The sequence below is a fragment of the Marmota monax genome, unplaced genomic scaffold, assembly GCF_021218885.2.
Source record: "Marmota monax isolate L192 unplaced genomic scaffold, Marmota_monax_Labrador192_F-V1.1 WCK01_AAM20220418_F8-fsc00276, whole genome shotgun sequence".
NCBI classification, from domain to species: Eukaryota; Metazoa; Chordata; class Mammalia; order Rodentia; family Sciuridae; genus Marmota; species Marmota monax.
The window spans coordinates 12,571-29,646 of NW_026695204.1; positions in this window are offsets into that span (position 1 = coordinate 12,571).

Sequence of the window (17,076 nt, forward strand, 5' to 3'; positions counted from 1 at the left end):
CTTGGCAATTATTTATAATAAGATCTAGAAATACAAGAGGATGTAAAACAGTGAATATATTATAATCAAACTTTGTTACTATAGGTGGGAATACTAGGAAGGCTTGAGATTATCCTAGGCCTTAGATTCTCACCTGACACACCTCCGCAAGTAGGGCACACCCTTGTTCCCTTTCTTTTGCTTTCTCAGCACAGGTGTTGGTCAAGGTCTTTCCTGTAGTTGAGGTTGAGGAGGGAAATTAACCATTATTTTTAAAAGAGGACATAGAAATCATTTAATTTGTTTTGTTTTGGCAGTACTAGGGATCAAACTCAGGGGTACTGTACCACTGAGCTACATCCCCAGCACTCCCTATTTTTTTTCAAATTAAAAAAAAAATCATTTATTTATTTGTTTGTTTTGTTTTGGTGCTGAGGCTCAAACCCAGGGCCTTGCACATGTGAGGTAGGTGCTCTACCACTGACCCATGTCCCTAGCCCATTAAAAAAAAATTTTTTTTTTTTTTTTTTTTTTGAGACAGGATCTTGCTAAGTTGTACAGACTGGCTTTGAATTTGAGCTCCTCCTGCCTCAGCTTCCTAAGTGACTGGAATAATAGGTAGGTATAGGTCCCTGGCAGGAATCATTTGATTTTTTGATTACAAACTGTATATTAAGAGCCATTCAAGAAGCAGAAGTGAATTTGACTTACTCCATGCTCTTGAGAGGAGGCAAAATGGTGTGTACATAAATAAACCTAGGCAATATGCTATACATGCTAAATGCAGTGCAGACAAGATATAGGATTTTAGAGAAGATAAAAAGAAGACTGAGCTGATTAAGGAAGGTTTCATGAAGGTAACTTTTGTAAAAGGTGAATAATTTGTGTGATCTGAAGGGAAACATGAGTGTAAAAGTAGCTTTTGAGTTAGACATTAAAGGATTGGTAGACTTTCCTCTCACCTGGCATTCCAGGTAAAGGTGCAAGTTCTGGGAAAGGACCCAGGAGCAGTTCTAATACTGAATGTCTCTTCTGTGTTTTGCTGTATATTTTATGTTATCCTGTTTTATCTGCCTAGCAATCCTATTATGTAACTATTATGTCTCTGCTCTACTAAAGCCCATAAATAGCGGGGCTAGATTTGAACATAAGTCTGGCTTTAGGACCCAGGTTCTTTATTCTTAACTACTTACAGGTCTATTCAAGTGGATATCAAGGAGTTTGGTTTGGCTAGAACTCAGGGTATGTAGTGGAAAGTTGTAGAAGGTAAGGCTGGAAAATAATGGTAGAGCTGGGGACTGAAGATCTGAATGCCAACTGAAGGAGTTTGGACATTATTTGATAGATATGCCATGGAAAGAAATTGAGGGTTTCTGAAGAAGTGCTTTAAAAGGTTGACTGATTTGCAGAAGAAAGAAGTAGGATGGACACTAAGGTTACTAAGTCCCTGACTGAAAGCTGGATGAGATTTGAGGTACAACAAGGAAATGGGAATGATGGAATAGTGGTGAGGCATTTGGCTAATGATGGGTGTGGACATTGATGGAGAACACTGAAACAGGGGATAACTACATATGGAGCCTGTGTCTGAGTAAGTTTTGATCAGAGAGCCCCACCTTTTTATTTTGTACTGGGCTCCCAAGATGATGTCAATAATCCTGAGTGGAGCTGTCGACCAGACCAGGGGCATAAGGAGGAGTTGCCAGGGAAAGGCTGTCTTAGATTTTAGGCATGCAGAGTGTTCCAGGCCAGAAGGACCTCAAGGGATAATGCCAAACAGATAACTAGAAATGCAACCTGGAAGCCTGAGAGTGAAGCTGTCGGAGCTAGAGCTTTGCAAAGAACATGTGTCTCTGAGGGGAATATGACATAATCATGAAAATCCAGACGTTCTGTCTTGAGCAGACCTCCAGGTGCTCCTGGGTAATTGAGTTTGCTTCAATTGATATCATCATTTTTCTTTTTTCTTTCTTTTTTTAAATTTTGAGACAGGACCTCACTAGGTTACTGAGGCTGGTTTTGAACTTGAGATTCTCCTGCCTAAGCTTCCTGAGCTGCTGGGATTACAGGTGTGCATCACCATGCCTAGCAACCTCTTTTGACAGGCTGACTTTTCTTTTACTCATGATGTATTTAAGCCAGTCTGTAAGTCTTATTTTCAAGATATCCTAGACAGAGAAACTGTGAGAATAGCTTAGAATTATTTCAACTAATTTTTATATTTCAAATACAAATGTAATTTATTGACAGTGGTAGAAAACCCATTCAACAAGCAGATGATGTTATTTTGTAGATCAGCTTTCACAGAATTTAGAAACTAGGCCAGTTATTTGACTCAGTTCAAAATGAAAACAGTTCTTTCAAATACAGATTCTATTCGTGTGTGTGTGTGTGTGTGTGTGTGTGTGTGTGTGTGCGTGCGCGCACTGGGGATTGAACCCAGGGGTGCTTTACCACTGAGCTATATGCCAGTTCTTTTTAATTTTGAGGCAGACCCTCAGAGTTGCTGAGGGTCTTGCCAAGATGCCTTGGCTTGCCTAGAATTTGTGATCCTCCTCCCTCCCTATTGGAATTTTAGGCGTTTGCCACTATGTCCTGACTAGGTTCTGCTCTTTAAAAAATTGTCTAGGAAAACTAGAAGAAATGAAATTAAGTTCTGTATGGACTAGGACTAGGTGGAATAGCTTATATCTTGTGAAAAACATAATTTGTTTTTGTATACTCATCTTAGACATCTGAGATTTATAGGGAAGGTGGTGTCCTCATGAAGCACACGTTGACCAGGAACGGAGTCAGGAGTGTATTTTGCCTTAGTTTTCTGTCACTCAGTGAGTAGGGATATTTGAGTAAGAAAATAGAATATTAAAGCACTTTTAGATGTATGAAGCACCACAAATATGTTGAATGATATTATTAATCATGTTGGCCTGTGCCTGTTAGAGGGCATGTATGTTGACTCACTTGCTGATCTGTAATCTCTCAGGACTCAGGTCCTGAATTGCACTCTTGTGATTGAAGCCCTGCTGGAAGTGCTGGAAGTTCAGTGATCCTGGAAGAAGAACCAATAAAAAGCAAGGGGTGTTGGGGTGGGAGGTGGTGGGGTGTAGGATGTTGGGGGGAAGCGATTGTTTCCTTTTTTTGTACATGAAGATACCTTTACCATTCCAGTAACTGTGTCTTGGAGATTCTGGGGATTGAACCCAGGGCCTTGTGCCTGTGAGTCAAGCACTGTACCAACTGAGCTGTATCCCCAGCCTAACTGTGTGTCTTTTAATACCATATTGCTTCATTTATAAGGTCTGTATTAAAATTAACATCAGGGCCTAAGGCAGTATTTTAACCATGCTTATTTGTTGTTTTGCTTGCTGGGAGGAACTGAAGTACTGGTTTGCTGACTAAAAAATTTGACTTCTAATGACTATGGTCAAAGGAAGAAAAGGAAAGTTCATCTAAACCATTTTTCCTCTTTAAGAATTTGAGAAACAGAAGCCCTATGATTTTTTAAGTCCTATGCCAACATACCAGACATAGAGAAACTTGATAACAGCAAAGGTCAGGAATTGCAAAAGAGCAATGTAAGTTTTTGGTATTCACTTCAAAACACAGTTGTTTATATCTTAGTGTTCATTTGTTATGTGAATGCTTTTAAAAGTAGTTTTATATATGTGGTAGTTACTTTTTTGTATCTTTGATTAGGAAACAAATATCAAGCCACTTAAAAGGTAGACTCTTAGTGGAAAAAAAATCTGGTAAAAATAATACTTAATCCAATTAATCTGTCTTCTTCTAATTCGTCATGATGACTTTGGGTGTCTGGTGGCAACTGAGAATAGATAATGGAAAAATGTCAAGGCTATGTAATCCCCATAATTCATGGTCACTTAAGAGGATAAATTAATCATTGGTCACTAATCTCTGGATAATTACTCTATTGAGCTGGAAATATCCCTAGTTTTTTTGGGAAGCGAGTCAGTGAGTCAGTAGAACTGTCAAAATTGATCAGCTTTTTTAAGTCTAATAGTAAGTGAATGGAAACAAGTTTCCATTAACCTTTTCCTCCCTGCATTGTAGCATGGTCATTCTATAACTCTGGAAACTGTATGGAACAATAGGGAAAATACATTAATATACTATCTTGTGGTAGATTTTCAGGTTGGCCTTAGACACAATTCAGAGCCTTACCTCTAGCTGAGGATGAACAAAGCTGCCTTCACAGGGGAAGGCTTGCAAACTGTGTACGCATCTTTGATCAGAATTAGGCAAGTTAGCAATATTATAAAAATGGTTTGAATACAGATTGTTTAGGAAGTGAGTCTCATGTAGCTACAATTCTATTTATATATTAAAACCTGAGCTAATTTATACATCAAATTTTGAAGAAGTCCGTATTATTTAAGTACTGCTTTTTTTTTTGGATGCTAGTGGGGTGGGAATAAAAAAAAAGTATACATTTCAATACTAAGGGAATGAAAAAAGGAGAAAGTCTCTCCTTGCCTTAGATTTTCCACCTGGGTAGAGTATCTCCAAAGAAGATGAGTATTCACTTTTGGAGTTTGAGATGTCCATTGTGGAAGTTTCCAAAGAATCTTAATATTTGAGAGTAAATGAGATTGCTATGTAGGACCATCAGAGATATACTGTTTACTTATTTATTTATTTTTAATAATCAAAGCCATTTTTTTAATAACAAAATTTACCTGTCTACTTAAGTTGTAAATTGTTGCCTTGATAAGGTTTTTGTAGAAAACAGAATTCAGCCAAGTATTATTTATAATCAGTCAAGAAGGTTATGTATGAGAAAATACTAGTATTATATGGTACTGACTTACCTTAGAATTGAAATATAAGTTAGGTTTTTAGAAAAGAAGTGTAAATTTAAAAATCTTAACTAAGATACATTTTAGAAGGCTCAATTCAATTATTATTATTTTTTAGTTTAAGAAATTTTATCACTCAGCCCTCCCCCCAGGCAATGGCAGAAATCAGCCCTTGGGGGCAGAGATGAGGCACATTTTGGTCCATTTTCCTTCATGTAGTTGCAGAGGGAGTGAGGTGAAGGATGCAGGGCTTTCTAGGGACAAATATGTGGCCCTTTTAGGCAAAGCTCATGTGCCACAGCAAAGCAGATGAGGTCAGCCTGGCTTGGGTCAGGCCTCATTGCTCTTGCCCCTGGCTTCCTGGACCTCCCAGAAACTAAGAAACAACAGGCCAATGTTGGTAGTGTAGATGGTGCTACAAATGATGTACAAATTATAAAACATGAAGAACAGGAGCCAGGCCAGGTAGATAGAACCAGGGGGGGTCACCCGTAGGCTTGAGGCCCAGCATCCCTGCAGGCAACCTGGAGGAGAAGCGCACAAACAGTGAATGGGGTGCCAACGTTGTTACAGAGCTGCTGAGCAGGTAATCCTGGTCCTGGGCGTGCATCACCTTCATGTGCAGCACCTAAAGAGAAAGCACTAAGCCCAGGAGGCAGAATGCAAACCACACCCATCCAGGCTTCTCCAAGTGACCTATAGTCATGGGCCCCACCTAAAGTACCCGGTGGAAGAGAACCAGGTGCATTTAATTAATTTTTAAAAGCTAGCTTTTTTGAAGGATATTTTACATATAATAAAATTCACTAATTTTAAGTGTACAATTTGATGAGTCCTGACAACTATATACAGTCATGTAGCTGTCATCACAATCATAATAAAGAGCATTTTTTTTCACTCTAGAATGTTCACTTGGGCCCCTCTGCAGAAGATCTTTTTCCCTTACACTCTGGCTCATGGACACAATCAATCTGCTTTCTGTCACTATAATTTAAATTATAAATTTTTATGCATGTATAAGTGGAATCCTACAGTGCATTCTCTTTTGTGTCTTGTTTGTATTCAGCATGACACTTTTGAGATTCATCCATGTTGTTGCATGTAGGTAATTTCTTTTTATTACGGAGTAGTATTCCATTGTATACCTATACCACAATTTTTTATGCATTCACACAATGATAAACAACTGAGTTGTTTCTGGTTTTTCCCATCTTGAAAAGTATTGCTACAAACATTGGTATGGAAGTGTTTGGACATGTGTTTTCATTTTTCTTATAAACCCTATTTTAATTTTATTCTATATTGTTTATCCACATTATAAATTTAGTAAGAGGATAACACTCTGTGTGTGTGTGTCTGTATATTTATGTGTGTGTGTGTGTGTGTGTGTGTGTGTGTTTTAATTAAAGGAAATTGTAGAGACTGGTGATGTAGCTCAGTAGTAGAGTGCTTGCTTTGGGACCACCTATTGAAGACCTGGAGAGAAAGGAGGAATGGGAGCAAAAGTAGCATTAGTGAGAACCAGAAAGCTAAGAGTGCCAAATTTAAAGAGAATGGCAAAGTTTTGGGAACTGATTAAGGACAAGGGTTGAAAATTCAACCAAGATTAGAAACTATGTATTTGTGGTGAAACCAGTTTCCAAGATTGTAGCCTCCCAAGCTGTGCTCTGATAGGTGAGCAAATGATGTGGATTGTACAATTGATGGAAGATTAGAATCAAAGCCAAACAGTTTTTGTCCATTTTTACCTCTGTGCTGTATCGCTTCTTCTCTCTACCGGTATATTACCATTGGAGACTCAGAAGTACTCCTGGTTTAAGTATTTGTTGATTATACATGTAAAAACTTATTTTTTTATTGTGGAAAAAATAGCATAGAAATGTATTATTTTAACCATTTTAAGTGTACAGTTAAGTGGCATTAATTACATTCACAATGAGGTCCACCCACCACCACCACTATTCCGCAGTTTTAACTTTTGGCCTGACTTTGTCGCTCTCTTCCACATTTGGTATCACTCCTGATCTATGAACTCAACAAAGTTCTTTATTAAGTACAGTATTTATATTTTTAAAGCAGAGGTGTTGGTAATAGTAGGTACTAAGCTTAACTTTGTTAGGCTTTGTGCAAGGTACAAATTGTGGCATCGGTTTTTTAGCTATTTATTGGTAATTATTTGTTAATGTTTGACTTCTTCCCTATTCAGGGAAGGTTTACAAGTGCGCAGGAGCTGTGTTGATCTTGTTTAGTTATGTCTGTATTGCCCAGCACAGTGCTTGGCACATGTAGACTTTTAGTGATGGTTTCAAACCAATGAAAGTCCTGCAAGAATTTATTTCAGTCTAACAAGTATTTTTTGAATGCGTCTTATGAAGCAGGCAAACTTGTATTCACACATTAATGCAGATTATAGGGTATGGCACATTCCAATGTCTAGTTAATTAATAGAAATTAAAAAGGGTTTTTATTTGTAATTTTTCCTAAGAGGGTATTGGAACAGACTGTGCATTAAACAAATGGCTGTACAGAATTGGCAGCAATAACCCCAAAATTTGAAGGCTGTAGGTTAATTAGGATAACTGGACAGAAAGTGAGTTAATCAAATTTGAGAGTTGAAAGAATGTTCCAATAATTTTATGTTCAAACACACTTCAAAAATGTCAGCAGGTAACAGGAACTTTAGTTGCAAAACAGCAGAACACAGTGAATTTTGTGGCTTACAATAATATTTTGGAGGAAGAAAAACCGATAAAATGGTTTGGGTCATTTGATTCTATTTCCCTATATTAAATAAAATATATTAGAATTTGAAATATTAGTTTCATAAAAAAGACAGTTTATCTGTTACTAAATTAAATATTTTAGGAATTCTATATTTCTTTAGTTATCTTTATTAAAGAGGTTAGTAATACTTTTACTTGACAAATGTGAATAAATGTGGGCATTTCTCTATTAGCTGGTATTAAAGTATTACCATTTTTTTCCCTCAACTGGCTTGTGGTTAAATGGAGACAAAGGGGAAAATACACAGTAAGAATTAAATAGGGATATATTGAATACCCTAAGAATTATCACAATATGTCCTCTGATTCTGAAAGCTAAGTACTCTATGTATTTGAGAAAAGCTTACTGAGGCTCTTAATCTGCCTCTAGCAAAGTGCTTTAAAATCAAATAGAAATATGAAAGAGCTTTTAGGATCTCTTATTCTGTTTTCTTGTCCCCTTTAACACTCAGTAGACGAAAACTTTGTGGTATGTGTGTAGCCCAGGCAGACAATGGGTCTTTGAATTGGATTTCTTTGAATTGGACTTCTTGACTAAAGTAATATCAAGACCAAGGAATATAAAAAAGGGAGAGGGGGATGTGAAAGAGACAAGAAAGAACAGAGCTGGAGAGAACAACAAATGAGGTGCATCCTTGGTTGAGTAAATGCCTCTTCCTTGTACCTGCACTTTGTGGTCTGCCTTATCATGATGCTGGTGAGTTAGAGGTGTTAGAGGAGTCCATTGTTAAGGGCAGGGTCTGGGTCTTAGTGCTCGCCTGGCTGACATGGGCATTTGGGCTCTGAGTAACAATAGCTACTGGCCAGTAGCAATAGCACAGATTTCAGCAAACAGTTCTCTCTGTTGTCATTGTAATTTCTCAGTTATCAAGTTTAGTTATTCTGATGTCTGCTGTGTTAGTCAGCTTTCTGGTACTATGATAGAATACCTATGGTAATCAACTTAGAAAGAGGACATGTTTATTTTGGTTTACAGGTTTGGAGGTTTTAGTCCATGACCAATTGGCCCTGTAGGGGCAGCACATCATAGCAGGGAGTGGGTGTAGAGCAAACCCTTTTCCTCATGGCCTGGATGTGAAAGAGAGAGGAAGAGACCACAATCCCCTCCTAGAATACAACCCCAGTACCTAAGACCTTCCACTAGGTCTCACTTCTTAGAGGTTCTACCACTTCCTAATAACACCACTTTAGGGATCAGGCCTTTTATACATTGGCCTTTGTGACATATTCCAGATCTAAACTATAACATCTTTAACCCTAACTACTATAAAATCAAACACACAGGGAACCTCTGTTCTGTTTCTCTTCTCTCCTTCCTTATTTTTATTCTATTTTGTTTGTTATATCTCTTCTTTTAGTCAAGCACACACATTTGACCGTGAACAGTTACCATTTCCATCAACAAACAAAGAACTTGGCCCTTACCTAGATGTCTCCTAATGCTTTGGTGTGTTTTGGTAAATTAAGAAATTAAAGATGTTGCATATATGTTTTAGCATTGGTAAATCTCAAAAACAATACTGAGTGAAAATATGAAAGAGAATGTCTGATGATATTGTTTACATTTTCTAAAAAATCATGTTAAACTGTTTTGCCACATTTCATTGACTCTAAAATGTGATGCTAATATTTTGTGCACACCAAAAAAGGAGAAAAACTGCCAATTAAACTATGATGTAGTGATTCATTATGGATTGTAAGATGCCTCAACGTTTTAGAGATGTTTTAATGTGAAAAAATATGCATCTTAGAATTAAAGAGGTTTGGATATATTTTATTGAGACATAATTATATAATAAAAGTATAGAAATCTGCATAGAAATTATACTGAACCAATTCAGAATGTAATTATCTCTGTGAAAGGGAAGAGGGGAATGGAGGAGGGGGCTACACAAGAATCTTCAATTCCATACTTTGTTTTTTAAAAATTCTAAAGCAAATATTTATAAAAAACTAAAATTTGACAAAGTTGATTGGTAGTACCTATAATTTTTTGTGTCTTAAATATTTTATAATGAAAAGTATATATATTTAAGAGGTACATAAAAATCAAGCTTCCAGCTGGGTGCTGTGGCACCTACCTGCAATCATAGTGACTCAGGAAGCTGAGGCAGGAGGATCAAAAATTTGATGCCAGTATTGACAACTTTGTGAGATCCTGTCTCAAAATAAAAGTGAAAATGACTAGGCTGTAACAGTGGTAAAGTGCCCCTGGGTTCAACCCCCAGTACCCAAAACAAAAACAACAAAACAAAACAACAAAAACCAACCAAAAAAACCCCGACAATCTTCCATGACGTACATGTACTGGATTCTTTTCCTTTTTTTGGTACTTGGGAATGAACTTGAAATTCATCTGAGAAATAAGAGACCCAGAATAGCTAAAGCAATCCTTAGCAGGAAGAGTGAAGCAGGTGGCATCACTGTACCAGACCTCAAACTACAGAGCAATAGTAACAAAAACAGCATGGTATTGACTCCAAAGCAGATGGGTAGACCAATGGTACAGAACAGAGGACACAGAGACTAACCCACAAAATTACAATTATCTTCTATTAGACAAATGTGCTAAAACGTGCATTAGAGAAAAGATAGCTTCTTCAACAAACGATGCTGGGAAAACCGGAAATCCATATGCAACAAAATGATATTAAACCCCTATCTCTCACCATGCACAAAACTCAACTCAAAATGGATCAAGGACTTAGGAAAAAAACCAGAGACCCTGTGTCTAATAGAAGAAAAAGTAGGCCCTAATATCCATCATGTGGGATTAGGCCCCAACTTCCTTAATGAGACTCTTTTGGTGCAAGAATTAAAATCAAGAATCAATAAATGGGATGGATTCAAATTAAAAAGTTTCTTCTCAGCAAAAGAAACAATCTGTGAGGTGAATAGAGAGCCTACATTTTGGGAGCAAATCTTTACCCCTCACACATCAGATAGAACATTAATCTCTAGGGTATATAAAGAGCTCAAAAAGCTAAACACCAAAAAACAAAGCAAAACAAATAATCCAATCAATAAATGGGCCAAGAACTTGAACAGACACTTCTCAGAAGATGATATACAATCAATCAACAAATATGTGAAAAAATGCTCATCATCACTAGCAATTAGAGAAATGCAAATCAAAACCACTTTAAGATTTCATTTCACTCCAGTCAGAATGGCAGCTATTATGAAGACAAACAACAATAAGTGTTGGCGAGGATGTGGGGAAAAAGATACACTCATACACTGCTGGAGGGACTGCAAATTGGTGCAGCCAATATAGAAAGCAGTATGGAGGTTTCTTGGAAAATTGTAACCATAATTTGACCCAGCTATCTCTCTCCTTGGTCTATACCCAAGAACTTAAAAACAGCATACTACAGGGACACAGCCACATCAATGTTTATAGCAGCACAATTCACAGTAGCTAAACTGTAGAACCAACCTAGATGTCCTTCAATAGATGAATGGATAAAAAAAATATGGCATATATACACAATAGAATATTACTTAGCAATAAAAGAGAATAAAATCATGGCATTTGCAGATAAATGAATGGAGTTAGAAAAGATAATGCTAAGTGAAGTTAGCCAATCCCAAAAAACCAAATGCCAAATGTTTTCTCTGATATAAGGAGGCTGATTCATAGTGGGGTAGGGAGAGGGAACATGAGAGGAATAGACAAACTCTAGATAGGGCAGAGGGGCGGGAGAGGAAGGGAGGGGGCATGGGCTTAGAAATGATGGTGGAATGTGATGGATATTATTATCCAATTACATGTATGAAGACAAGAATTGGTGTGAATATACTATGTATACAACCAGAGATATGAAAAATTGTGCTCGATGTATGTAATAAGAATTGTAATGCATTCTGCTGTCACATAGAAATAAAATAATTAATTTAAAAAAAGAATATGGAAAAGAAAAAGAATATTGAAACGAACTTCAGTGAACTCTCTCTCCAGTTTGCAGGCTCTTTGCTGATCTTAACATCTGTAATTCTCTGAAAGTGTCACCTAATACTTGCTCCCATTTCTAAGAACCTCTAATCATATATTAGGATTTTATATTTTCCTTTTGTAAAAGATTAAGAATATAAACCAAATGGATGGGACAATAATTTAATGAATAATGGAAAACTATATCATCTATTAAACTGATATGCAGCAGTATCATTAACTTTTAAATCTTATATATTATATTTTCTGTATATGAACAATAAGTATAGAGTGTTGTGTATGCACAGACACCCATAAAAACTTGGTGATGTTAAAATAAAAAAGACATACTCATTATAAAACAAAAACAAAAACAAAAACAAAAAACCCCCGGCAATCTTCCATAACGTACATGTAGTGGGTTCTTTTCCTTTTTTGGCACTTGGGAATGAACTTGGGGACACTTTACTACTGAACTACATCCCTAGTATCCATTTTACTTTTTATTATGAAGCAGAATGTTGATAAATTGCCATGGTCGACCTGGAATTTGTCATCCTCTTGCCTCAGCCTCCCGAGTTATTGAGATTACAGGTATGTGCTACCATGCTTGGCTCTATTTTTTTTCCTAATGGTATTTTATTTTATGTTTTTCAAGACTTTTTCTTATGTCCATCATACCTCAGCAGTGGAATTTTTTTCTTCTTTTTTTTTTTTTTGGTGGAAGCAAGGACAGATTGCTTTTACATCTCCATTTTGAAGTGTAAATTAAAAGATGTATCATGTATATAGTTTTGCAATGATTGATCAAGGGAAAAGTTTGATGATGAATATGGCATAGAATGAATAGGATTGCCTGTGCTTTTAATAAGTAGTAAGAAATGTTTCTGTTTTTGTTTTTTAAGTCAGTGTTCTGATTGCTCCCTTATTTTTCAGGCATTTTGTTGTCTAGAGAGGGTCAGATCATGGAGTACCTTGATAAAAAGCATTATTGTATAAGTTGAAGAAAACTCATAGTATCATCCCTAGAAATCTGATAAGACCCTTTAAAAATAGGGTTGTGAAGGGGCTGGGGTTTTGGCTCAGCAGTGGAACGTTCGCCTAGCACGTGCGAGGCCCTGAGTTCGATCCTCAGCACCACATAAAAATAAATAAAATAAAGGTATTGTATCCAACTACAACTAAAAAATAAATATTAAAAAAATAGAAGCTGATAAACCCTTTTTTTACCCCTTTGCTGAAATCTAAAAAGAGATTTGCAGTTTTGCCCTCCTATCTCCAGATCAAAGGGCTATATGGAGTGTTTATTTATTTCTCCAAGCAATGAGGAAACAAGGGACTGAAAGATGATGTTTTATCATACTATTTTAGGAACTTCTTACCTCCTACACCCATGACACAGGACGATTCCTCATATTTCCATAATATACTTTTAGTATCACACTTAGATGCTTAATATTCCTTATTGTCAAATTAAAATTATTTTGGGAAGAGCTGTTTTAAAATACCAAATATTGTCAGATCACTTGACCCAGAATCTTTTCCCTAGTATCTTGCCTAATGACTTGTAAGAAAGAAAAAACTTTACTGCATGAAGATGTTCACTGTATTATTACTATAAAAATCTAAACTCTGGATTCAACTTAAATGCCCCCAGATACAGAAATGGTTAAATAAATGATGATCATCTACTTTGTGGACTATGTTGCTATGTAAATTATAATGGTTGCTATGTAGCACCATGGAAATGCCTGATGGGGAAAGAGCAGAATGGTTTACTTGATTTAAGCTTTCAAAGTGGTCATGCTTGTGAACAAAAAGGGACTATGGAAAAATGAAAAAATAGTTGCATTGGGATGGAGGAGTTTTAAATGGATTTCTTTTCCTACTATTTGTAAAAAAGTTATGTTTGGGGCAGAGGATGTAACTTAGCATGTATGAGGTTTTCCATCCCCAGTACTTGCAGATTTAAAAAAACTTTTTTTTTTTTTTAATCAGATCTTTTTAAGAGAAGCTTGAATTTCTTTTTTAAGAAAATGATAGTTGGCCTGGGTATGGTGGCATATGCCTATAATCCCAGGGACTGGGGAGGCTGATAACAGGAGGATCAAAAGTTCAAGTTCAGCCTCAGTAATTTAGTGAGGGCCTAAGCAATTTAGCAAACCCCTGTCTCAAAATAAAAAATAAAAAGGGTTGGGGTTTTAGCTCAGTGATAAAGTGCTCCTGGGTAAATAAATCCCTTGTACCAAAATAAATAAATAAATAAAAATAAAAAAGGTAGTTGGGTGTACTGGTGTACCCCTATAATCTCAGATACCCTGGAGGCTGAGGAGGAAGGAAGAAGTACCCTAAAAAGGATGGGGCAGGAGAAGCAAGCATATATTGGTAGAATGGAAGATACCGTAAAACTAAAAGTATGGGTTCCCCTACTTTTTCTTTTATTTTGTGGTATTAGAAATAGAACGTAGGGCCTCATACATGCTAGACAAGCACCCTACCACTGAGCTGCTTCCTAGTGATTTATTAGATTTTTTATTTTGAGGTCCTCAAAGTTGCTAGTCTCCTGCCTTAGCCTCCTGATTAGGTGTGATTACAGTTGTGAGACATCACACTGGACAAGTACTGGCCCTTTTTAGGATAAAACTGAAACATTTAACATCAGGATTACTTTTTTTGCAGTACACACATTGACTTTTAAATTTTGTCCTTTAGAAGAAAAAGTTAACCTGGCACAGTTGCATGGAAGTTGGAATATTGAAGAGGATTGGTAAAAGAAGTGGGAGGATCAAAACAAATATGTCCGGCTTATTCTTTTGTACTACCAAATAAGCCAACTTTTTGAACTGTATCTGTTTTAGTCAATATTTGATTATTTACTTTGAAGTTATTTGTTTGTAATAATGCCATTAACATTCTCAACAGGGCTGGGGTTGTACCTTAGTGGTTGAGTGCTTGCCTAGCATGCATGGGGCACTGGGTTTGATCCTCAGCACCACATAAAATGGGTGAATAAAACAAGAATATTGTATCTACCTACAACTAAAAAAAAAAAAAAAAAGAAAGAAAAAAAATCTCAACGGAACCAAAGTCTGACCCTGAGATGGTAGTATCTTAATTAACTTTGTCATTTATATAGAAACTGAACCCTTTCAGGACGTGAAGTCCTCCAACACTGACTTATGACTACTAAACCCCCCAAAATTTTATACTTAACTCACAGTTACTATCTTCCCATCATTGATGCCCTAGATTCAATCCCATCATTGATAGTGGGAGGGAATAGGAAAAGACAAATAGACAAAAGAATTTTAGACCTTTGGGGCCTTGCTGACCAATTAATCCAGCTTCCTTGCTTTATGGTTAGTAAATAACTACCAGGGTCTCATCAGTGAACCTGTGTCATAGGACTCCAAATCTAGTGCTCTTTCTGTTGCATTATAAGAAGAGAAGGAAGAAAAAGGGGAACTGAACCAAATTATTGACACTTTAAAGGTCTCTCTCTCTTTTTTTCTCTCGTTCTCTCTTTTTGTTGTCCAGGAAGAATAGGGCGTTGGACTTGGTGCCATTGTCATGTTAAGTTATGAAGAATTTTTACAAAGACCATTATCCCCAAACAAGAATAGGTAAAAGACATGAACAGTTCACCAAAGAAGAAATCTAATATACATGAAAGAGTAAAATTAATAAAATAATTGGTTATTGTAAGCTTTACTATTGCATGTAAGCTTTACTATTCAGACAATTGGCCTTATAAGGCTTCTTGTTGACAGTCTCGAAAATTGATGCAAAATGCAAATGGTAAGAAAAAATGGTAAAAGACAAAGTAAACCTGATTAATAAATTTCATGAACGTTGTGGTAGCTTTAAGCCTCTTTTTATTCCGTTACTCTACTTTTACCTAGCAAGTTTAAGATGGATGATCTCAGGTGATATATGCAACAATAGACCACTGGGAAGGAAACTAGGAAGGGTGGTGTTGAGAATAGTTATAAAAACCCAATTTTACTTCCCTTTTTTGCTTTACCCAACCAGAGAAGCTGGGTAAAGTCTAAGGAAATGTCTTTACTCCTGTTCAGAATATACTGCAGGGTCCCCAGGAAGAAAAAGCCAAGGAATGAGCAAAATGAAAACGGAGTAGGACCCAACTTGTATGCACAGCTGCTGGAGGGTGTCTTGCTGATGAAGACAGAAGAGGACTTTTACCTGAAGCCTTATGCAGTTCAGTGAAGCCAAGATTAAGGGGACTGAGTGGCCTATTTGTCTTTGGCAACTGCTATAGCTTGGATCTTAAATGCCCCCTACAGTCCCATGTGGTCAAGGCTTGCTCCCCAGGGAGGTGCTACTGGGAGGTGGTGGCCTCATGAGATCATTGGAAGCATGCCCCGGAAGGGGATCCTGGCCACATCTTCTTCCTGTCTTTGTCACTTCCCTGCTATGAGTGTCGGTTTTGCTCTGCCAAATCCTTGTATTATCATGTGCTACCTCAGCACAGTCCCAAAATCAGTTGGGCCAATTGACTATAGCTTGAAACCTCCAACAGCATGAACAAAAACTCCAACAGCATGAACAAAAGCAAACCTTTTCTCTTTGTAAGCTGGTTAGCTCAGATTTTTTTTTATAGTAATGAGTAATACAGAAACCATGTACCTCATCTTCTGAATAGACCACATCACCTTCTTATGGGCTTAACAGTTCTGAGAATTTCTTTTTCTTTTTCATCTTGCTGGAGATTGAACATGGGACCTTACATAAAGGAAGCAAGTACACTACCATCTGCCACTGAGCTATATCCCCACCCTGATAATATTGCTGACACAGAAATAGGCTCGCTCAGCTCCTGTTTGGAAGTAAATAGGGTAAAAATAGTAAATCTCCAATGTTCTTGTTAATGATGATTATGTATTTTAATTAAAAAAATATTTTTCGCAGTGCTGGGAATTGAACCCAGGGCATCAGACATGCTAGGCAAGCATTCTATCACTGAACTATACCTGCTGGCCCCTAATTATATATTTTAGAAGTTGGTCCAGTGACAGTAGGTGTAGTGGTGAATGCTTTTCAATCTCAGCTACTTGGGAGGCTGAGGCAGAAGGATAGTGAGATCAAGGCCATCTGGGAAACATAGTAAGACCCTGTCTTAAAATAACAACAACAACAACAGCAACAAAAATCTGGGCCCTATCAGACCATGTAGAGAAACCTCATTCTTTTTAATCCTGTGTAGTAAGAGTTGACAAATACACTGTCCTTTGATTTTTTTTTTTCAACCTTTTAAAAACGATAAAACTGTTTTTAGATTGTGGGTTGTACAAAATGGGCGGTAGGCCATATTTGGCTTGCAGGTTAATAGTTTGATGATCCCCTGCTCTATAGCAGCATTGCCAAAAATTTTTTGATGCAACCTATATGTTATTTACTAAATGTTTGTGACTCCAAATTCGTATCTTGAAACTCTAGCTCCCAGAGTGGTTGTGTTTGGAGATGGGACTGCTAAAGAAGTAATTAAGGCTGAATGTGGTCAAAAGGGTATAACTATATAAAAAGTTACTGAGATAGTTTGTAT